Source organism: Pongo abelii, chromosome 18 (assembly GCF_028885655.2).
Source record: "Pongo abelii isolate AG06213 chromosome 18, NHGRI_mPonAbe1-v2.0_pri, whole genome shotgun sequence".
Taxonomy (NCBI): Eukaryota; Metazoa; Chordata; class Mammalia; order Primates; family Hominidae; genus Pongo; species Pongo abelii.
The window spans coordinates 64,558,478-64,579,269 of NC_072003.2; the positions used below are offsets into that span (position 1 = coordinate 64,558,478).

General features: G+C 38.3%; 1 long non-coding RNA gene across 1 annotated transcript in view; it reads right to left on the reverse strand.

Moving 5' to 3' along the window:
• The window catches only part of LOC103892684 (uncharacterized), a 39,298-nt gene that overhangs the window by 477 nt on the left and 18,029 nt on the right, over positions 1-20,792 (reverse strand). The gene's annotated exons all lie outside the window — the stretch shown is intronic.

Below are 20,792 nucleotides of genomic sequence, written 5' to 3' on the forward strand. Positions count from 1 at the left end.
GAAACTATTATATTGATGAGGATCTGATGGTCCTGCTACCCCTTCTGTTGGTTGTTCTTTAATTCCCTTGAGTTAACACACTGTAAGTTAACCCTAGCCAGAATGCTTTGCATTTCCACCGAATTTACTGTCAATTGGATGCCACCATAACACCTACTGGCACATTAGAAGGCAAATGTTTTAAGCTTCTAGCCTCTAGTGGTTATGAGTTGACTATGGAGTCAGATTGCTTGGTCTTAGATCCAAGCTTCGTCATTTACTAGGTATATGAGTTTGGTAAGTGACTTAACCTCGCTGAACTAATCTTCTCTTGAGCAAAATGGGAGTAATTATATCTTCTACCTCATGGGACTGTCGTAAGTATTAAAAATGATAATCTACATTAAGTGCTTACCACAGGGTCTTACATATGGAGAGCAACCAATAAACTTTGTCTGCTTTTTACAAACGGATGTCTTTAAGACTGCTGACCTGCCAATAACTAATAAAAAGAAGCTCCTCTGCCTCACCTCTCCCAGAGTAATGGATTTCACCAGTATATGCTGAGAGAGAAGGCTTTTTCTATGCCTTCAAATCAATCAATTTCAATTCATTTCCCCACCTTCTTGTAAAGCCAGTTTTGACCGTATCTTTCAACTCTAAATGATGATTTTATGAAAGTCAAAATGAAATTAGCAAAATGGTATTTTTCTGTCAATGAAAGCATAGAAGCTTTAAAAGACTGGTGAACAATAACTCACATCTCTCCTACTCTATACTACATGAAGCTGTGTGTTATCTAACAACAGGAGTATGTAAATCATGAAACGTAAACTTTCTTCCCCCAGAGTGGCAAGTGAGCTATTTTCAACTTTCTGTTGTGACACCACTTTTTTAGGTTGTGTCAGCACACCTATTATTAATTTACCTCTTCACAAGCTGTGTGCATCTTCTCCAAGAACGTTTATTGAGATCTCTTTTCCAACACTGTCTAGGCATTTCTCAGGATGTCTTGCATGGAATGCTAGTCTGGAATAATTATTTAATGTATATTTCCCTTGAAAAGATACTTTCTTGCTCAAATATGAATATACTTCAGGCTCTACCTATCTTAGACACTGACAACATATATTGGCACCTCACTATACATTAGCACATCCAGAATATGTTTTTAGACATCCTAAAGTAATGTCTGTTTAACTCCGTTCTACTGATTACCTACAAAACTAATTTGGCCATGAAAAACTTATTTTCACACAAAAAAGTGTGTTCCAAAGGATGATATATTTGGCAAATCGTGTGCAGAATTGATGAGAGAGCTTAAGCTATGGAAGTCTCCTTGCTTCTTAGGTTTAGAAAGATAATAATAAAGAAACAATGTCTTGGTTTGATCTGATTGTATAAAGCCAATGGCCACCATAAGCACAAAACTCTAATTTGTTTGACAGGACTGGAACTGGGGAGAGCAAAGTGAAAGCACTTGTAGGAGTTGCACTATTTAAGGAGGCAGCAAAAAGCTCAGTAAACAAGATAAATCATATTTTAATGCAATATTTTAAGATAAGGAAAATAAAACTATTTTAAAAATAAAAATGCCAAATGCCATGATGAACAAAACAGCAAATTTTAAATAAAGGCAAGATGAGTATTGCTGATTTTTTTTTTTTTTTGCTCCCATATGGTTCTAAACAATACTGTTACTCTTCCCTTATTTTAAAATCTTGATATTTTGTTCATCATGAATTTTTGCATTAGGTTTTGATATGTTAAAATAAAATGGTGTGTTGAAATATCACTTGCCTTGATTTCTGAGTGTTTTGGGGCCCCTTCAATGTTACGACTGAGCGAGCACCTCATCACCTCCCTCCAGTTCCAGATTTGCTACTTGATTCCTGTTCAAATGTAACTGGGGATGGAAGAGCAAACTCATTTTATCTAGGACTGAGTTCTGCACAAAGTCAGCATAGTATTGGGAGGAAATGGCACAACCATGTTCATAGCAGCCCTATTCACAATAGTTAAAAGGTGGGAGCAACCCAAATGTCTATCCACAGCTGAATGAATATACACAATGTGATGTATACACACAATGGCATATTGTTCAGCCTCAAAAAGGAAGGAAATTGTGACACATGCTACAACATGGATGAACCTTGAAGACATTATGCAAAATGAAATAAGCTAGTCACTAAAAAGACAAATACTGGATGATTTCATTTATATGAAGTATCAAGTATAATGAAACTCATAGAAACGACAAATAAGCATGGTAGTTTCCAGGGACTGGAGGAAGGGGAAAGAGGGACTTGTTGTTTAAAGGGTATAGAGTTTCAGTTTTCACAACGATATGAACATACTAAATACTACTGATATATACACTTAAAAGTGGTTAAGATGGTAAATGTTCTGTTACATGTATTTTATCACCATTACTTTTTTAAATTAAAATTTGAGAAAGAGGAGAAATGGCAACTGTCAAGGACAGAGATGCACATCATCAAAAGCAGAATTGGAGAAGGGTGCCAAAGAAGCAGAAGGCCAGGAAAGGGAGGGGAGAAAACACAGGTTGGAGGAGTAACCTGGGTGAACTCTGGTCTCCAGGCTTCTACCTGTCCTTGGAACAGGCTGCATTGAAAAGGAGGCTGAAATATGTTCACTCAACTTCAGGTGTCTTTTCTGCCTCTTCTTCTTCTCCTTCAGAGACTTTCTGGGGGAAAGATCTTTAAATGTAAGATATATTTTGGTTAGAAATCCTGTCTGTTAATGTACAGCTTCACAGTGCTGACGGGCTGCCCATGACGTGCAGCACATTTTGGATGCTTTTATAGAAAAGCTAAGATTATTTTTCTAATAACTCTTTCATCTGCAGCATCTAGTTTTTCCATTAGGAAAACTAAAATAGCTTGTGGAATTGCTTTTTGTCCTTCTACAATAACAGATGCTGCAGCAAGCCCATCACTTTGGGACATATGTAGAATATGATGTGGTTACAATGAGAAAACTCCCTCTTCTCTCCACACCCTTTTTGCAGAAGGACACTTTGTGACATCTCCTTCGTGTTTCTGGGTCACAGAATATCTTGTGTGAGTGGAAAAGAGATAACATATGTCAACATATGCTGAAATAATAAATATGATCTCTTTAAGGGCAGAGAGCATCCATGAATAATTTTAACAACTCACAAAGATACTTGGCCATAATTAGTTCTAGGGAAGATTTTTTTTAAATGTTTTCTTTCACTGGGACACACTGGATACTGTTTTCTTGGTGGTGGGAGAGGAGTGGATAGTGAATATCAATCAGGATAGGCTGGATTAAGCAGTGATAATAAACATCCTGCAAATCCTAGTGACTGAAAAAATTGAGTGTTATTGCTCTCTCATGTTACACGTCTGCTGCACAGCTATAGCAGTGTGTTCTGTCATCTTCACTCTGGGACTCATGCTAATAGAGTGCCTGTCCTCTTGTTGTCATGACCAAGATTACAAAGATGTATGATGGACCAGGCTGCTTCTGCTCGGAAGTGACACACCACTTGGCCCACATTTCATTGGCAAATGAAATGGCCCCTCGAGTTCAACAAGGTACATTTGTATAATCTTTCTTCAGGGAGGTTCTGTGAAACAATAATAAAAATGAACTGGAATAGTTAGCAAAGAGGACTCTAATGTACAGGTGGTTGAAGAAAGGAAAGAGAGCTACTATTGCCACAATTTTCCAGGAATATTGTATACTGTTCTTGGTCAGTTGTCACTCAGTCTTGACCACAACCCTATAAAATCCATTATTCTTCCTTCTATTTTTCTTAGGGATGAACAAGGTAAGTTCAAGCTGATGCAGTGTTATCAGTCAGGGTTCTCTAGAGGGACAGAACTAGTAGGACAGATGAATAAATCAAGGGGAGTTTATTAGGAGAATTGACTCACATGATTAGACGGTGAAGTCCCACAATAGGCCATCTGCAAACGGAGGAGCCAAGAAGCCAGTCTGAGTCCCAAAACCTCAAAAGTAGGGAAGCCGATAATACAGCCTTCAGTCTGTGGCTGAAGGCCCGAGAGCCCGTGGCAAATCACTGCTGTAAGCCCAAGAGTCCAAAAGCTGAACAATTTGGAATCTGATGTTTGAGGGTAGGAAGCATTCAGCATGGGAAAAAGATGGAGGCCAGAAGACTCAACCAGTCTGCTCTTTCCATGCCTGCTTTTATGCTGGCAGCTGATTAGATGGTGCCCACCCAGACTTAGGGTGGGTCCACTTCTCCCATCCACTGACTCAAATGTTAATCTCCTTTGGCAACACCCTCACAGACACACCCCAGGAACAATACCTTGTGTTCTTCAATCCAATCAAGTTCATACTCAATATTAACCATCACCCTCAGTAACCTGCCTAAGGTCATAGAGTTATTATGTTAAAGCTGGTATTTAAATTAATGCTCAACTAACTCAAAGGTCATGTTCTTCCCAAGACAACATGGTGACTCTTACAATCACATGAGGACAAAGTGAGGCTTAAATCACCTATTATGCAACCCATTTTTTCAATGGTGATACCCAGTATGGACGTCCGTGTTAATTGATTAGGTAGATAACAAGCACAGCATGTAAAGATTGATAGAACAGTTATGTTCTTCTGAAGCAGAATGGGCTGGAAAGGCTAGGTTGTTTACCCCGCCTCACGCATTTTCCACATTTAAGAGGACATGAGTCTCACTGACCGTCATATATAGGTTATAAAACTCCTTCAATAAGAACATTTTTTTAAAATCACTATTTCTGGAGTATCCCAAATAGGATGAAAGCATATATTTCTAGAAATGGCTGGGAGTGAAGAATTAATAAAAATAAGTTCATGAATAATACAAGAAAAGAGTTTACCAAGGCAATGCATACATATCAAAGGCAAAAGCTGGCTAAGAAACCCAGTGTTGCAATACAAGTACGTTTAATTTTTCTAGAAGATATATAAACAATTTTAAAACTCCCACTCAGAGAACTCACCACCCGCCTCAGCCCCATTGTTTTACCCTATCTTCCAAATATTATTTGAAATAGTAAGGCATTATTTGGCACACATGCTTATCATGCTGTTAATGAGAAGAGTGAATTAAAAATGGAAAGAGACTAACTGTTCAAAAATTGGGCAAATGTGTAAGGAAAGTCTGACTCATCTGTTTGAAGAAAGGCTACCCCACTGTTAAAAGACTCGTTTGTGAATAGTTCAAAATAATGTGTGAATATGGTTTGGCTTCCGTGTTCAGTTAAACAATTAGAATATGAAATGGAATATACTATAAGGTCTCCACTCTGCAGGACAAATGAACAGAAAAATCAAACAATGTATTTGTTTATGTAGAAAAAGATAAGGAAATAGAAATGAATATGAAATCTACCATATGTAGCATTGGTGGTTATAGTCTGTATAACTATAGATGATTATTACATTCATTGTTTATTTATTTATGTATGTGGTAGATATTTATGGAAAGGCTATGACACGGTAGATGCAGTTCTAAGTGTGGCAGTGAATAAAGCCAAGCAAACCACTTTCTTGTGCTGCTTATAATATGATGGGGGAGGATCTATGAGAAACAAATAAACATGTTACTTTGTTTAAACTCCTTTGGAGAAAACTAAATAGGATAAGGGAATACAGTGCCATGGAGGAGGAGTTATTTTGTATATGTTGGTCAAGGAAGGCTTCTCTGAAAAGAGAATATTTGAGTAGAGGCCTGAAGGAAGTGGGGGAGCTGGCAAGGCAGGTTAGTGGGGACAAGCATTCAGGCAGAGAGGAACCAGATGCAAAGGCCCTGGGTGTTTGCATGCTTCAAGGAACAACAGAAGCAAATGTGGCTTGAATGAAAGGAGGAAGGGGAAGATAGTAGTAGAAGGGGTCAGAGGAGTGGTGGTTGGTGGTGGCACAATCATGTGAGACTTGAAGACAATTTCCAGGACTCTGGCTTTTTTACTGAAAGAGATACAAATTACTGGAGGATTCTGAGCCAAGGTGTGGCATGGTCTATCTTACAAAGGCCATTCTGGCTGCTGGGGGAAAGAGACTGGGAACAGGGTAAGCAAATCAGAAACAAGTGAGAAATATCAGTAGCTTAGACTTGGGAAAAAACAGCAAAATAATAAGAGATGTTTGGATTTTTAATAGCTCACAGATCAATCTGAAAGGATTTGCTTATAGAGAGGCCGTATGAAAAGAAAACTCAATCACGATTCCCAAGTTTGTGCACTGAGAAACTGATGATGAAGTTGCCATTTACTAAGAGAAGAATGCAGAAGAAACTGATTTAGGGGTGGGATGGGAAGAAATCCAGAGTTTGGTTTGGGATGGATTAATTGTGAGATGTTTAGTCAAATAAGCAGATAAACATATGAGTTCCACATTCAGAGGGCTGAATGAAATAACGTAAGGATTAAACGTAGTTGATGAAAGGTCCAAGAGTCAGTCCTGGGCATGTTACTATTTTGAGCTGGCAGGACAAGGAGGAACCAGAAAAGGAAAATGAAAAGCGATGGCCATTGGGGTAGGAAGAAAACTGAGTGTTGTCCCCCAAGCCAAGTATATAAAGATGAAGAGAGTTTATGTCAATTGCTGCTGATATAATAATATCTGCAATGAGAACTAATTAGTGACCAATGTATTTGGTAACACAGGTAACTGGGAGAGTAGTTTCAGTGGAGAGATCAGACTGAAAGGCTAACTGGAATTGGTACAAGAGAGAATAGAAAGGGGAGAAGTGAAGACATCAAGGAATTTTCCTGAAAATGGAAACAGAGATATTGGGCAATAATTTAAAGAAGTTATGGAATAAAGAGAGAGCTTTTAATAAGATAGGAGGTAGGAAATATTACAATTTCTTTTGAAACAGGGTCTTGCTGTGTCACCCAGGCTGGAGTGCAATGATGCCATCATGTCTCACTGTGTACTTGGTATAGGCATGAGCCACCACACCCACCTACAATGTCCTTGAATAATAATGGGAATAATAAGTAAGTAGGGGAAACTTGATAATGCAGGAAAGAGAGAAGATAGCAAAAGAGATGTCCTTGGTTAGATGAGAGAGGGCCCAGGGCACATTGCAGAAGTGGGCCTTTGAAGCAATGTGAGTTCATTCATCCTAAGAGAGGAAAAGACACAGCTTGTGGATATGAATGCAGAAACTTTGCTGTATTTGGTGATGGATGCAGGTGGAACTTTTGATATAGCTTCTATTTTCTCAGTGAATTAAGAGGAATTATGTTCTCTTCCCAAGTTGCATAGAAATAAATCACAGAGCCCTCTGGATTGAAGATTCCAAAGTCTGCTCTTTCCATGACAGCACAATGGTCTAGCCTAGCCTCCGTCAGGGTAAAAACTTAAAATTCATCTAAATTTTAGACATCCACATTAAGTATTAATATTCTTAAGAGAGGGCTCACCCTCCATTTAGCAAATCTTATATTGGAACTCCTCTATTGGCCAGAGGCATCACTGAACTTTTCCACATATACAATAGAAATCCCTTTGCTGATTTTTTTGTTTCCGAAGCCCAAAGTTAATAATAATAGCAGTATCCATATCAAGATTACAAAATCATTATTAGTGGTACAATTTTACAAATAAGTAAATTAAAGTTCAGCCAGATTAAGGAACTTGGTCATCTTTGTGCCCTCCACTCCTAGCGTGGTTCACTGAGTTTTTGGTGGATCACTTATCTTCCTCATACAGCAGCTTAAATTATATGAATTTTTATTACCCAGCCAGTTTTCAGTTGCAACAAAGGGAAAACCCATCTAAAATGGTTTAAATTGTAATGCTGCTGTTTCAAGTTCAAGACAGGTTAATTCAATGACTCAACACCATCCCAACGGGCTGTTTCACCAGCTTCACATTTTGCCACCATAAAATCATAGCTTGTCCAAATAAGGCAGCCTGGCAGATGCCGCTGATGCTCTTTGGAGGCTGAACCGAGGGAACATTTCTGTTTTGTGTCTCTTTAAAATCAAGGAAAACCTTCCCAGAATCTCTCCCTGATCCCAACTGTAGACTCAGCTAGATTTTGTATCTACATCCTTCTCCTTTTTGTCTCTCTCTTCTCCCCCTTCTCTCTCTCTCTCTCTGAGATTCACTTTTTCCTGAGTACCCTTGTAGCTAATGCTAATTAGGTAAAGCTTGATTCTCATACAGCAGCTTAAATTATCCCGTAAAAAGCTATATTTAAAAAATTATAGTCCTGAGTATAGTCCAGGATGATGTTCCTGTACTATAGGATTTTTCTGAGGTCACCACTTGTTAAGGACTTTATTGATCTGGGTTGAAAATTAATTGTTTTATCAAGTCATTAAGAAATATATTCTATACTGTTATGAATTTACTTATGAAACTTTAAATCAGCTTTGCAGAAGTTAAGGAATCCATCACCAGCCCTATAATTTACCTAATGATAATTCCACATCAATAGGACAAAGCATGACCTGTTAGAAGTCAAAGTCACGTCTCTCTTTTAAAAAACATGAAATAAAAAATCTACTAAATGGGAACCATACCAGGTATTGTATTCATAAACCAAAGGTCTTAAAATAGCCTTCAGGCTCTATCTGATGGGAAACCCCCTTGTTCTGCTACTTCTCTGACCTCCCCTGCTACAACTGTGCTCACTCACACCTGGCTTCAGCAGCTCTGCTTTTGTTGGTGTTCCTTTCACAAGAGACATCATACACTCATGCTTCATGTCTTTGGCAATCACTGCTCCTTTGTCTGGGATTAGTATCACTTTATTTTGATGCCTTTCTTGACCCACCATTTATGAAATAGCTACCCTGCCTCCTAAGCTTTAAGACTTCCTTTTCCATTTCCTGGGTTATTTTTCCCCACAGCACTTAATAGCACCAGGCACATTATATATTTATTTGTAAATCCGTATTTGTCTTTTTCCCTCTACCAGACAGTAAGCTCCAAGAGACCACAGTATTTTTTTTCCTTGCAATAGTCCAATTACTCAGAACAATGGCTAGCATGTAGTAGGCAATCAATGCTTCCAGAATAAACAAACATTGTAATCTCTGCATTCAAGAGGCTTCCAATTTATTGGAAAAGTAATGCAAACCCAACAACCAACAACCCAAGCAACCCACACAATAGCCATCTGACCACCCACCAAATGGGTTTCATGGTACTCAGCATGAGACTTGACAACAACACCCAACAGAGTCAGAAAGCCTGAGATCCATGCCTACATCCACTCACTAGGCCTGATGAGTTTAGAAAGGTTTTTTGTTTTTGTTTTTGTTTTTGTTTTTTTTGACAGAGTTTTGCTCTGTCGTCCAGGCTGGAGTGCAGCAGTGGGATCTTGGCTTCACTGCAACCTCCGCCTCCTGTATTTAAGCGATTTTCCTGCCTCAGCCTCCCAAGTAGCTAGGATTACAGGCACACACCACCACGCCCAGCTAATTTTTGTATTTTTAGTAGAGATGGATTTTCACCGTGTTGGCCAGGCTGGTCTCGAACTCCCAACCTCAGGTGATCCACCCACTTTGGCCTCCCAAAGTGCTGGGAGTACAGGCCTGAGCCACTGTGCTTGTATAGAGAATAGTGATAAATTATCTACTCCTCTATTTCTTCATCAGTGAGATAGACTTAATACTATCTCAATTAATTGTTTTGAGAGATTAAATAATCTCTGGAAAACACTTTACACTGTGGCAGACATTTAAAGTGCTCATTTGACCCTTGAACAACATAGGGTTTGAACTGTGAGAATCCAGTTAGACATGGATTTTCTTATGTCTCTACTACCCCTGAGATAGCAAGATCATCTCCTCATAATCCTCCTCCTCCTCCTCCTCAGCCTACTCAATGTGAACATAATGAGCATGAAGATCTTCATGATCATTCACTTCCACTTAATGAATAGTAAGTATATTTTATCTTCCTTCTGATTTTAATAACATTTTATTTTCTCTAGCTTGCTTTATTGTAAGAATATGGTATATAATATAGATAACATACAAAATATTTGTTAATTGACTGTTTATGTTATTGGTAAGGCTTCCAGTCAATAGTAGGCTATTAGCGGTTACATTTTGGGAAAGTCAAAAGTTATACATGGATTTTCAACTGTGTGGGGCTTGGTGCCCGAACCCGTTGTGTGGTTCAAGGGTCTACTGTATATGTACAATTTTATTATATATAAAAAAGGGCGAGATTTGATAAAGGCACAGATGAGCTCTGCCTGGGGAATTCAGGAAAACAAAGATGAGATGAGCCTGAAACCCAGGCGCTCTGTGGAAACTTATTGATAATTGACAAAAGAGTGGGGGTTGTGAATATTTTAGTTCCCTAAAACTTTTACCTATAGAGAGGCACACCGTTGTTCTCCTTTGTCTCTGATCATCAGTCCATATTAAAATTGAAGAGATTGGTGTCGGAACGAAATCAGTACCTGGGTGCTAAAACGCTGACAAGCTGGAGGTGCCTGATGAAATACATGTTGACTTATTTGCTACTACAGTATCTCTCTTGTTTCACAGGCTATTGAGCAAAACCAGGGAAGTTCAAATATATAATTCAACTCAAATATATTATATAATTAAGTATAACAGTTTTGTCATCCTATTTCATATGATTTCCAAAATACCAACATTTCTATATAATTTTAATTTCTTTTGCTTTCAAATTAGAGAATATGATGCCTTCTTCTGCCTAATTGTACATACATAATATGTAAATTATTAGACTATAATTTGCACAGAGTAGGTGCACAGAGAACATTAGGGTTCAAAACTATAAACTGACATGGCAATTTGTCTTTGCAAATAATATACAACTTGTGTCAAAGGAGGAAAAATACACACAGTATTTCACTAAATAACAATTATCTAGGAAATGTTGAGTTGTTATTATTCCGTATTAGTTCTACTTGCATTCATGTTAAATGAATAAAGCTGAATTAAAAGGTGACATTTGGGCTATTTCCTAAAAAATGTGATTTCTCAGTCTTTAAATACATTTCCTTGGCTCATGTTTTCATCTAGGCAACACTGCTACTTTAATGTTATTTAAAATTAAATTTGTTCTTTGGTTCGTTACAATGCTTAGCAAGTTAATAAGTTTATAAATCATAATTAACTACAACTTTCTGTTCTGTTGCCCTTCTGAATTGCTTTCTTTTTGATTTTTTTTTTGTTTTTTTTCTTTTCCCTATGTAATTTGCTGCACGCATACCTTATTTTAAAGATGGGTAGACTTCATTTTTATGGTGTGATGGACCGGGCTTAACTGGAAATGTGTAACCATGTCACGAGTGAAACACATGTGAGTGTGTGAATGCACATGTTTGCACATGTGTGAACATAAATGTGTACATAAATGCTTAACTGACTTCCAGGGAGCACCATTTTTTTGTACAGGTGCTCCTCCACTTGCTGGGTGCAATTTCTGAAACATGTTGATTCCAGTATTCCATCAGGGACTCCTTATTTCTGTACAATAAAGGGAAGTCAAATAAAGTATAATGAATTTTCAAACACTTCAGAAAAGCTTTAAAATGTTCAAAGAGAGAGTCAAAAAGCCTCACTCATTAGGATTCTACTTGGGGAATGTGGGTGAGCTTCATTAGAGTGTGGAACCACAGGGGGCAGAAAGGATTCCTGCAAATGCCTTTTTCTTCGTTGTATCATATCACAGATCTCCCCTAGTGGCTTATTTAGAATGAACTGTGATTTTAGCAACACAGGGTGCAGAGGTAAGTGGTAATAATTAAGGAAGCACAGGCCTAACTGTGAAATCCTTTCCCACCCCTCTGGCCAACTGCACCCTCACAAGCATTCTTGGTCACCTGTATGTTAATGTACACACGTGTTTATCCATGTTGTTCTTAAACATAAGACATTTATATTTTCCTCCTAAACCTCTACCTTTTTCTCGCCTAGTTGTTACAGGTTTCTTTGTTGTCTTCTTTTCACTGTCATGCAAATATTGTAAGTTTTATACCAATGCCAAAAAATGTTAACAGTTTTATATGTTGTCCAATACATGTAGTTGATTTCAGGCTGTCTTTGCTGTTCTCTTATATTTTTCACAAGCACTGTTTTCCCCTCTGTAAAATGTGAGGATAGATGCACCTCCTTCCCTCCAGCCTTTTTTCTAGTTGCTAAGTCTCACATTCAGTTCTTGGTTGATTGAGCAGCCTCGTCTGGGGCATTTCCATAGCATGAGGTCATCTTCTGTAGTGATTTCTTAATTGATGCCACTACAAATCTATAGCCTCCAGCATTCCCTTTGCCCCTGCAGAGCTGAAGGTCACGCATTTCCCACCTCTGGATGGCCAGGCCAGGTCAGTACCCAGAACAGCTCCTTGTGTGCCTACATTCACAGATAAAGACCTTTAAAATAAAATGTACTATGCCGACCCTTTTTGGCCCTGAAAGAACTCCACTAGATTTTACCTTCTCCCTATGATCTCTGGTCTGGTAGAGCTGGTTTTCATCCTAATAACTCCACGTGTAGATATTCATCTTCGAAACCCTTATAACTGAGAATTCACTCGAATACTCTAACTTTCCCACTCCACACTTTCCTTGTGACATACAACCCCTTCTTGTCTGTGTATTATAAAATACGCCTCCAACTGAATCCCTGATGATACCGATTATAAAACTGACTCAAAATATTTTTTGTGCAAAGTGGAAGCAATTCAATATTGTAGACCCAGGGAAACATCAGATAAATGGTGTTATAGATGAGCAGGCAATAACACAAACCCAACACTTACTTGCCTAGAAAATTATTTCTTCTGAAGTAGTCTATTATGCTAACACTGAGGTAGAGAGTACCTGCATTCTGATGTTAGCTCTCTCTCGAATCTTAAATAAATAATTTTAAATACATCTCTCTTCATTGAAATTTAATTTTCACATTTTTAGAAGAAGGAAACTTTTTGAAAAAAAAGAATTTCCTAGCTCTTATATGATATGGAGGACCCGCCATCTTCCATTGCCAAGGCATGGTGCAGGATAGAGAAGAATTCATCAGTATTTGTATAACCCACCACATCACATCTCAAGGTTGATGTGACAGTTGGAGATAATGAAGTATAAAGTGCTTACAAACATAATAGGTGTTCAATAGATTTTAGTTTTATCACACATGAGCATATAATCTATTTGTATTAATATAGTAAAGCACATCATAAATTAAATGCCTACATAAAGTCATAATAGAATACATTAAATATCTATTTTTTACTATATTGATTTTTAAATAACATTAAACTTTTTCTTCCCTCCAGAGACAGGATGGAGGAGGTAACTTCTTTGAAGCCTGTATTAGGTAGATTACATTATGTTCTGCTAAGAAAGTGCCCCCAAATCTCAATAGTTTGTGATGGCCAAGGATTATTGTCATCCAGTTTACATGACTCTCATGTGTTGGATGTGGCTTGTATCATGTATTTTTATGCTACAACTCAAGCTGTGAGAGAAGTTTCTGTTGGGAATATTGTCATGCTTATGCCTGAGGGTCCATGTACCTTGGGACTACACGATGATAAAGTTTCTGCTGAAATGCGCTTATGTCCTTTCAGCTCGTATTTCATTCCCCATGCAAGTCACTTGATTAAACAAGAAGTCAATAAAGCCAAAATATTTAACCCTTCCAAAGCAAGCATAATAGATATTTCAGAGTCTCATATCAAAGAAAGCAGACATCTTGAAGGATTAGAGAAGAGAATTAATACCTGCACAGACATCTACTAGATGAAAAGCATTTGGCACCAAATACCAATATTGTGGTCCCTATTGTGTCATTAACTTGGAGTGTAATATTTTTTCTTTTTTTTTTTTTCTTTTGAGATGCAGTTTTGCTCTTGTTGCCCAAGCTGGAGTGCAATGGTGCGATCTTGGCTCACTGCAACCTCCGCCTCCTGGATTCAAGCGATTCTCCTGCCTCAGCCTCCTGATTAGCTCGGATTACAGGCGCATACCACTACGCATGGCTAATTTTTTTGTATATTTAGTAGAAACGGGGTTTCACCATGTTAGCCAGGCTGGTCGCGAACTCCTGACCTCAGATGATCCATCCATGTTGGCCTCCCAAAGTGTTGGGATTACAGGCATTAGCTCTCGTGCCCCGCACTTGGTGTGTAATTTTAAGCAGTTTACTTAATCTTTTAATCTTAAATGATTGAGACCATTTTTATTTAACATAGAAATACTACTAGTCTCCTTGCCTACTTTCTGGAATTGGTAAGAGGAAGACATTAAGTAACAAAAGTGTCAAAGTGTTTTACAAATCAAGCAAAACCTAAATAAACAAAAGCCCAGTGGGATCCAAGTATCCCAGTATCCCAAGTATCCAATGCCACCAGATTTATTCACCCGACAGACCAGGGATTATTCTAGACAGGTAGATGTGCTATGCTACAATCTGACAATATCTGTAATATGGAGCAGAAAACAGGTAAAGATTTGCTTCATTATTTGTACCTTGAAAGAGTTATAATTTACACTATTACTTTCAAAGAGATGTTCAAATATGGAAAAGGAATACTCTTAGATAAAAAGAAAGTCTGCTCTTTCTTGGTCAGTCTTCAGACTTTGATGTGAACTGGACATATTCTAAGAGGGGTCTGATTATGAGGGCTTTTGTACTCTGCACACTGCACAATAATTCTTCTTTTAACAATGATGGTAACAAATCTTGAATAGCTATCAGTCCCCAAAATTTAATTTCTATATATTTTAGAATGATGGAGAACTATTACTTAAATATAAAAAGCTTCCCTACTCTCTTCTTGAATGGGATGCAAGACCGATGGCCAGGAGTCAGGACTCCTGCATTGGAGGCCTATATTAGTTTGCAGACAAACTACCAAAAACGATGTGTCGAATTACCATTAACTGTGGGGCTTAGAACAAGAGAAATATATTGTGTCATAGTTTCAGAGAAGTCTGATCAAGATGTTGGCTAGGCCGTGCTCCTTGTGAAGGCCTTAGGGAGGAACCTGCTCCAGGCCTCTCTCCTAGTTTCTGGTAGTTTCTTGGCTTATGGAAACTCAACTCCATTTTCTCATGGTGTGCTCCCTGTGAGTATTTCTGTTTCTGTGTCTCATTTTTTTTTAACTTTTATTTTAAGTTCAAGGGTACCTATGTTCAGGTTTGTTACATAGGTAAACTTGTGTCATGGGGGTTTGTTGTACAGATTATTTCATCACCCAGGGATTAAGCCCAGTACCCATTAGTTACTTTTCCTGATCCTCTCCCTCCTCCCACCCTCCACCCTCCAGTAGGCCCCCATGTGTGTGGTTTTCCTCTATGTGTCCATGAGTTCTCATCATTTAGCTCTCCCTTACAAGTGAGAACATGCAGTATTTGGTTTTCTGTTCCTGTGTTAATGTTTTAAGAATAATGGCCTCCAGCTCCATCCATGTACTTGCAAATGACATGATCTCATTCTGTTTTTATGGTGGCATAGTATTCCGTTGTGTATATGTACCACATTTTCTTCATTCAGTCTATCATTGATGGGCATGTAGGCTGATTCCATGTCTGCTATTGTGAATGGTTTTGCAATGAACATGCATGTGCATGTGTTTTTATGACAGAACAATTTATATTCCTTTGGGTATATACCGAGTAGTGGGATTGCTGAGTTGAATGGTACTTTTTTCTTTAAGTCTTTGAGGAATTGGCATACTGTCTTCCACAATGGTTGAACTAATTTACACTCTCACCAATAGCGTGTAAGTATTCCCTTTGCTCTACAACCTCGCCAGCATGTTACTTTTGATTTTTCAGTAATAACCATTCTGATTGGTGTGAGATGGTATCTCATAGTTTTGATTTGCATTTATCTAAGGACAGCAGTCATAGTGGATTAGGGCCCACCCTAATAACTTCATCTTAGCCAGTTATATGTGCAATGACCTTATTTCCAAATAAGGCCACATTCTGAGGTACTGGGAGTTAGGACTTCAACATGTGAATTTCTGGGGATACAATTCAACCCATAACAAGGCCTAACCTAACATATAGTGTTATTTTAATTAAATTGTTTTGCTCTCTGTCCTTCAACAGTAGATCTTTGACTTGACACCTTTTCACCAGAAAATGTCAAGAAGCACCCGCTGGCTTCAAGATTCTAAGACCTTGAGATGCTAGACCCTAAATTAATTTTGTAGATAATAAAATTAACATATGGGACCAAAAATATGTGACCTGCTTATTTCAGTATTGACAAGAGTTATTGTTCTCCCCAGAAAGCCTTTGACCCAGAGGAAGAACTGTAAAATGACCAAGTTTAAGGAATCTTTCATGGTCATCTAAAGGAAACTTCCTTCCTATCAAGCGTTTTGTTTTGTTTTGTTTTGTTCTGTTTTGTTTTTACGGAGTCTCACTCTGTCACCCAGTGCAGTGGTGCAATTTCAGCTCACTGTAACCTCTGCCTCCTGGGTTCTAGTGATTGTCCTGCCTCAGCCTCCTGCGTAGCTGGGATTACAAGCACATGACACCACTCTCATCTAATTTTTGTATTTTTAGTAGAGACAGGGTTTCAAATGTTAGCCAGGCTGGTCTCGAACTCCTGACCTCAAGTGATCTACCTGCTCTGGCCTCCCAAAGTGCTGGATTACAGGTGTGAGTCACTGTACCCAGCATCAAGTGGTTTTTCTTATCTTTGCATAAATGCTTCTAGTAGCAGGAAACTCCTCTAAGGCTGTCTTCTTCATGTTAGGGCACTTGGGCTGGTCAGACATACTTTCTGATGTTGGGCTAGTTGTGCTCACACATAGGTTCAAATTTAACCTTCTGTGACTAGGCTGAGCTGATACCATCTGCTTACGGTCAATGTCAGTCCCCTTCCTTGCTCATGATCCTTATTTTGACACCCTCAGGATAAATATTTGAAGCTATAGCTCCTAGAGAGAGGAAGACAGCTTGAATGTTCCTGGCTCCTGTTTTTTTTTTTTTTTTTTTAACTTCTAGTTTAGGTTCAGGGGTTCATGCGGAGGTTTGCTATACAGGTAAATTCATGTCATGGGGGTTTGTTGTGCAGATTATTTCCTTAAGCAGATATTAAGCCTATTACTCAATAGTTATTTTTTCTGCTCCATTCCCTCCTCCCACTCTTCACCCTCAACTAGGCCCCAGTGTCTGTTGTTCATTTCTTTGTATCCATGAGTTCTCATAATTTAGCTCTCACTTATAAGTGAGAACATGTGGTATTTGCTTTTTTTCTTGCTGCATTAGTTTTCTAAGGATAATGGCTTCCAGTTCCATCCTTGTTCTGGCAAAAGACATGGTCTTGTTCTGTTTTTACGACTGCATAATATTCCATGGTGTATATGTACTACATTTTCTTTATTCAGTTTGTCATTGATGGGCATTTAGGTTGATTTTTGGCTCTTTTATTCTTCAGCATAAATTCCAGGTTCTTTAGCTTTCCATCTGAATCACACAAAAGCAAAAATCATGGCCCAGGCAATCCAGTATTTGAACTACTCATTGAGTTAAGAGGAAACCAGAGGTAGAAATATCTATGAGGTAAACATTAAGCTGTGGCACTTTTACCATAGCAGCTAAAGTGATTTAAAGAAAAAAAGACCTTTGTACTACATTTAGGACAGATTAATTATGTCATGCTTAGAAACAGTTAATATGTGTGGATGCCTATCACGTAATTATTCAAACCCACACATTCACAAGAAAATAGAAAAATTCTTGCTAGAAATTTACATATACAAATTTGAAAAGTTCGGCCAGGTATAGTGGCTTATGCCTGTAATCCCAGCACTTCGGGAGGCCAAGGCGTACGGATCATGAGGTCAGGAGATCGAGACCATCCTGATTAATATGGTGAAATCCCATCTCTACTAAAAATACAAAAAAATTAGCCGGGTGTGGTGGTGGGCACCTGTAGTCCCAGCTACTCCGGAGGCTGAGGCAAGAGAACGGCATGAATCCGGGAGGCAGAGCTTGCAGTGAGCCGAGATCATGCCTCTGCACTCCAGCCTGGGCAACAGAGTGAGACGTCATCTCAAAAAACAAATAAACAAACAGAAAACCCAAAAAGTTCATTTCTAAACTCTGCTATGATTCATACAACCACATTTTGATAATTTGAATTATGTATTAAACACATACTCTAAATATACTTGTCATTATAAGATGCTCTACACAACAATGTGCTATATTTCTTGCTGATAATTCATTATTAATATATATATATATTTATGGGATACATCCAAATGTATCAAGAAATGTGTTTACATTTATTTATAACAAAATTAATGAAGCATCTGTGAATAAGATTTTAACTTACTGTTACCTGAAACTTGAAAAAAAAGCCCTTAAAACCTGATTTATAAATTTATCAAGATGCTAAAATTAGACTTTTTTTCAGAATGGGAGAGAAAAAAATGAACAATTTTCTACTTTTTTTTCCTAGCACAAAGCACAATTTACTAAAGACATCAATATAAATTTGACATTGCAGTGACCTACAAAATAAAAGCAGTCAGGATCTAGCCTAGACAACCTACCAGGAAAAATTGTGTGTGTGTGTGTGTGTGTGTGTGTGTGTGTGCGCATATGTATGTGTTCATTCTATGAAATTGACTATGATAGCTTCAAGGAAACACACAGAGGTGAGACAAAAGAGAGATTACCAGAGAATAAAAACATAGAGTACAAAGAATGTTAATTGGAGTATTATTTAAAACACCATCTTATAAAATCTCAATGAATCCTAATGAATCAGAGGATTTATTTGAGCCTAATCATGGCTAAGTACTTCTTAGAATAAAATTGAGGGAGATTAGAATACAAAAAAAATTAAAGGGTCCATCTTGAGCTTAAAAGTCAGGAAATAAAGAAGCATTGCATGTCAGGTCAGTGGAGAACTTGAAAATTTGTTCTGATTTCACCAACATATTTAATTCTCTCCAAAGCTGAGTCTTTGTTTCATAGTCAAGTCATTAGATTCCACCTTTGGCAATATTTTCTCTGCTCCCAGCTCTGCATTCTGTTATTTATTTCTCTTTCCGCCACATAGAAATGGGGACTTAATAAAAGCATATTTTATTTCCAATCTGCTATTTCATGGTTCTTGCCCTGATAATCATTACTTTTCTTTATCGCAAAACAATTTCTTTCTTAAAAGACATGCATCTCGAATGACCATATTTATGTGCTGGCTGTTCCCTAAATGATAGCAAATGTCTCTTTATCTTTACCAGCTCTTCTCTGTGGGTTGGGGACCAGGGTGGATTGAATGATTGATGGGCTTTATTGGTGAGGGAGGCCCCTAGGTTGACTCCCTTAGGTCAGAACTGAACAGCATAAGCAAAGTGGAGGGTTGATAAATTACTCAAATATTTTTGCCCAAGTTACCCCTGAAGCTTCACAACTCTAAACAGATCTGAGGACAGAGGAAATATACTGATATGATTCCACAGAACCCAAATCAAGTTCATAGTCCCATTCCCCTCTGAAGCAGAATAAAGCCCTCCTTTGCCATCTCCTATGGAAAACGCTTGTGGTAAATATCAAGAAACTTGGGATCAAGTCTAGATTCTGCTATAAAATCCCTGTAACATCAGTTTCCCCACGTGTAAAATGTGACTTCACTTTTTCATTTGATCACTGCCAAATTAATGACAATCATGTCAGCCTGCTTTCATGAATGAATAAATGTATAAAGGAATTGAGAACAGAAAGATTTAATAATCTGTCCCCAGGTCTATAGATAGCATGTGACTGAGCCAAAGTTCCAAACAATTTTGGGCACCACCATACATAATGCTGTCTCTCTAGGGATTTTGACCAAGAAATGTTGCACCAAAAGGTTGGAAGTGAAAAGAGGGAGACTTCTGCCTGCCCACGTCATGAAATTTTCTTCTCTAAATTTTTGCTTTTTTATTATTCCTTGAACAATCCTTAATTCACCCTGTCTATGCACATAGTGTAATAGTTTAACTTACGCTCAACTTCTTTTCCTTTTATTTGTCCTGGTGCACCCTTAGCTGGTCATCCAGTGACATCTTACCTTCATTATCACTGCTGTGTCCTTAAACTTTTCATCCAAGCAGATGGAACTTTCCATCCATGCAGATGGAACATAACAAGAGACAACCAAAATACAAACAGAATCACATCTCAAGAATTGCCCATGGGAAGAAGATGGAAGTCACTTCAGATCATCTTGGAATTACATTTCATTCTCCTATATTTTTTATTCCTATGGACATAAACACACAAATATAGGTTAGGAACCCCACTTAAGAGAAGCCTTGAGTTTTTATATATTTTTTCACACCTCTGGCCAAACCTTCTCCTGATCACCTTACCTTGTGAATCAACCAGGAGTCTCTCTCCCTTTTTACAACATGCAATGAATCCCAAAGCAGGAACAACAACCACAGAAATTAACTGTGGACTGTGCTTCCTTTTATGTTCTGTTGGCAAGGCTAAAGTGCAAAGCTCTATACCTTGCTTAGAGTTATAACAACAAGAAGGCCTAGGAAGCCTGGATCCCTGCTTTGAAAATCAAGACTTATCTACGTCAAGTACTTTATTACATCTAGTTAAGAATACTTCCCTGGCTGGGCACAGTGGCTCACGCCTTTAATCTCAACACTTTGGGAGGCTGAGGCGGCAGGATCACTTGAGGTCAGGGGTTCATGACCAGCCTGGCCAACACAGTGAAACCCTGTCTCTTCTAACAATACAAAAATTAGCCAGGTGTGGTGGTGCGTGCCTGTAATCCCAGCTACTCAGGAGGCCTAGGCAGGGGAATGGCTTGAACCTGGGAGGCGGAGGTTGCAATAAGCC